The sequence below is a fragment of the Silene latifolia genome, chromosome X (genome assembly GCF_048544455.1).
Source record: "Silene latifolia isolate original U9 population chromosome X, ASM4854445v1, whole genome shotgun sequence".
In the NCBI taxonomy this organism is placed as follows: domain Eukaryota; kingdom Viridiplantae; phylum Streptophyta; class Magnoliopsida; order Caryophyllales; family Caryophyllaceae; genus Silene; species Silene latifolia.
The window spans coordinates 260,534,342-260,538,798 of NC_133537.1; positions in this window are offsets into that span (position 1 = coordinate 260,534,342).

Here is a 4,457-nt window from a genome sequence, read left to right on the forward strand (position 1 = left end):
ACTTACAAACTGTCACAAATCATTCTGCGTACCAAACATGCGGCCCAATCATCACCGGGTGGTTTGCGGGAGGTGCATAAATGAGGTATCTACGGTTGGGTATTGTGGGAATATTGGAATTTTTGCTTTTTGTGACGGTCTTATGTCTGACAAAATAAGCGCCTGTTTGGGCTTGAATTGAGTCAGTTTACCTTGAAATGGACCTTATTGGTAGTATAGGCCACCTTGAGGCGTGATAAAATCACGTTTGCCTCTTTGCGGCCGTTTTGGAATTTTCGACCGGTTTGTGCTAAAATTAGCGTGCAAATTGCCTTTTTGAGCCGTAGAAAAAAATTCCTCGTTGCATTGGGAATGTATTTTGGGTTGCTGGCGGACCTTGTGTGGGTCTTGGGGTGCCATTTTTGTTTGTTGTTTTGACTCGTCTTTTGTTTGAAAAGAAGGGCGAGTCGTTTTTGTGCGTTTTTTTTTTGCGAATTGTTTTTTGTTTTGTTTGGTTGGATTTGGGCGGGGTTGCCCTTGCTTTGCTTTGCAGGTTGCTTGTTTAGTTCGGGTTTGTACGATTTATGCCGTCATAATGCCGAAATTTCAGTTGACGTTATTTTGTTTATTCTTTTGATCGCAGGGTACCATTTGGGACCTACGGGTCCGTCGTGGAGGCCTAGGAAGAGGAAGATGATCCTGGAGGGGCTGCAGTCACCGGAAAGGCTGCCGGAGCCGAGGTGGTGGTAGAGGACGCTTCCGTAGGGGAGGAGAGGCGGCTGACGTCCCGACTTGTCCTTTTCGTTGTGGCTCATATACAGGATGGCTGATGATTGGGGGTCATCACCAGGGTGGTCCGTCGCATCGTGGTCCTTGGCCTCCTTATCATCCGAAGTCTGCCAGACACTGTCTTCATTTTTGTTGTGGGGCAGGAGCGAGGTATTACCGTCATGGTAACCACCTCTGCTTCCGTTGTTGCTCCTCTGTCTCTTATGTTGCTCCCTTTCTTTTCTGTTTGAGAGGATAGAGAGTGCTTAGTTCGGTAGGTGGCGGATAGTCCCCAGTTCGTTGTCTTAGGCCAGTGTTTGTATGATAGATGGTTGTTTTAGGCCAGTGTATGTATGATAGATGTCTGTATTGGATCTTGTTTGTACGGTCAGTTGTCCGTATCAAACGTGTGTCGATGTATTTTGCGTGAGGCGGTTTGTGTATATGTGCTTTTGGATTGTGGCTCATTTTGTGATTTTTGGCTTTTTTGGGTTGTGTTTCGAAGGAGCGTTGTCGGCTGTCAATTCTCCTTATGCTTTGCACTAGTTCCTGCATCGTTAGCGTAGAAAACAGGCAACCGATGACACATATAAAAGCAAACACGTAAAAGCATTTGATTGAAAAACAAAAATCAACCAAGATGACTTGAAGTTAAAATTTGAAATTTGAAAATGATATGATATTTGAAAATTCCGCGACAAGTCGTCACTTTAGATAAAAGAAATTATTTTGAAAATTGAGCAATTAACTCGTGTCGTAACTTAAATTGCATCGAAATTGTTGAAATTTATTTGTGACTCGAAAAATTCAAACTCAAACCTTCAGGGACGAATTTTAAGAAAATATTTTTACGAGCATATTTGATTTTTGAGGTCAAGACTCGAATTTGTGAGTGCTTGAATTTTGGAGGAAAACTGATGTCGTGTTATTAATTCTCGATTTTTATTTTGATGGAAAGTTGTGAAAAAGCGAAAAAAATTCGGAATTTTGATTGACATGGAAACAATCTATCGCGGATCGGGGCGACTAGCCCTTGCCCGCCTTAAAAAAAGAAAAAACCATATGTTTAAAGTTGTGTCATGGAAACCGTGTCGGATTTCGTAAAACGCGAAAACAAGGAAATGTGAGTGTGAAGAAACACAAAATGTCCTGGATCATCCCGAAGAGGCGCGAGCGTCTGGGCGGGAGGTTTGAGGTGTCAGGAGAAAACACAACTTGAAAGAGACAAGTCAAAAGCGGGAATCCTGGGGAAGGCCTAAAGAGGCGCGAACAGCCTGGCGATGGAAGCCAGCTCTCCCCTTTTTCTGAAAAATGCGCTCATCATTTTGTATAAGTAGTGATGTTTGCGCTTCATTGTTTCATCATCCGAAACACAAAAACATCTCTACAAAACCTCTTCTTGTTCTTCTTCCACAAAATATTTCATGGATGCTTTTGAGAATGCGTTGCGACAATGGTACCGAGATTTGTCGCCTCCCTAAAAGTATTAACTCGTTTTCATGGGAGTTGGTCAATTGTTGGTGCTCCGTCAAGTCAAGGTGCAACCCTCATTTCTCTAATCATGTTCTCGGTTTTGGGATTCGAAACACCATGTTTTCGTTATTCCGAAGGGTGAAATTTGTCCTCTTGCCGAAGAAGTTGGAGCCATTGGTGGGTGGCCGGGTTGTGTTCTGGTGCTTCCTCCTACTCGGTTGTGCTATAAGGAGAAATTATGTTCCATGTTGGGTTTGTCGACGAGTCAAGTCAACTTCCTCCTCGCTCCTCATGGTGTGTATAAGTTGGCTCTTATCAACATCTTTTCAAACCGATTAGATGTCAATGTTTCGGAGGTGGCTAGGAGAAGGGCTCTTGCCTTTTGCCTTATCCATGTGTACCTCTTTGTTGATGTTTTGAAGAAGGGGGGGCCAAAATGTTATGGTAGCATGACCCTTATTCATGTGGTTGAGCAAATGGAGCATGGTAGAGATCCATCGTGGTTGGTGCTTGGCGAGATCATCCAAGCCTTGGACAAGGAAGGCTCTTGTGGAGAAGCTCCTTCGTTCGGATCCCCAAGGATCCTTCAAGTGTGGCTATTGGAGAGGCTAAGGTATGTAGAGCCTCCGGTTGATTCTTCTTCTTATTCCTTCCGTCACCTTACCATGAGGAAGAAGTTGTACTTGCATAGTTTTGCTTCTACTGAGGCTTATTGGGCCGCAAGATTGGCGGAGGAGGGTGGTCCTCACATCCGTATGGCAGTGCCATGGTGGCACTTGAGGTCCTTCACGGGGTTGCCCGCTTCGGGTGCTAGTCCTCGTTCTTTGATGGTGGTGGGTTTGAAGGTTGCTACCTTCATTTATCCTGAAAGGCTCATGAGGCAAATGGGGCATCAACAAAAGGTGCCCGCTCAAGATACCCTTGTCCAAGAGAATGTTTTCCGGAACTCCGAGCTTGTGGAGGTCTTCGAAAGATGGTGGGCCACTCGGCCGCTTTGGGAGGTACCAGACCCCGTTCCCATGACATGGGTAACTCCCGCTTATGTCAAGTCATCACGTGCTCCGTCCTTGGAGGAGAGGTCCAAATTTCGTAAGGACGAGGTCGTCGACTTGAAGTATCGACAGGTTGGCAAGGCCAACTGTGCCTTCTTTGAGGAGTATGTTGATGGAGCTAGTCCCGATGTGATGAGACCACCAAAGAGGAGAAGCTCGGGTCCCAAGAACATGGTGGGCCATGCATTGGCTCGTTTCGGGTCGAACACGGGGTCTTGTGCTAAACCGGAGGCCGCTGCCGTTGTAGATCCATTGAGGATCCGTTCCGAGGAGGAAATCCATGCTAGGCGGGCAAACAAGAAGAACAGGGGGAAGATGTACCCCGAGGGAAAAGGCAAGGGTAGAATGGAAGAGTGAAGACCTCCATTACCCACTTTATTATTATGTTGTATTATTGTTGTGAGTTTTTATTATGTTGCACTAGCTAGTTATTGTGTGTTTTATCCTAGTTTTATTATGTGAGGTGTTTTAGCCGACACCTTAGCTTTGACAAGTTGTAGACTCATCGAGCTTTATTTGTTGTTGAAATTGTAATCCCTCCCATGATTAATTAAATAAGGGGATTGCTCGTGTCGAAAATTGCGAACGCTTGTTTCGTCCATCCATTTTGTAAAGGCAATTCGGCTTGAATCGTCCTAAACGTTTGCACTTGGGAAAGTGGGATTTTCGTAGGAAGGGAGAAAGGCTTATTTTCTATGTTTTTGTGGGAAAGGGAATGGATTTCCTTTTCCTTCTTTTTGATGGGGATGTTGTTTGTATGTGGGGGTTTTTGTTGTATATAGATGGTTGTATTCTTCTTGTGTAAGAAAGGACTGCCTACGTATCCACCTGAAGAGGTAAAATCCAACCATGATCGTAGTTCGAAATGCTTTGTAGATTTGATTGGGTTTTGTGGTTGTATCCCTCATGTATAAGAGGGACTGCCTACGTATCCACCTGAAGAGGTGAAATCAAACCATGCTCGTAGTTCAGGGGTTTTTTATTTTAGTGCAAATGGATGTTGCCTTTGATAGATCAAAGGACCTTTGAAACAGGCAAGGTGCCGCAACTTAGACTCAATAAAACATGCAATATCAAATCAGAACGCATTTGAGGAACTTGACTTGAAAAGGGTTGAGGTGGTTGCTAGTTGTAAAACTAGGTTAGGTCATTGGTCGCTATGGTTCAAGGGTAGTATTTCTTGAG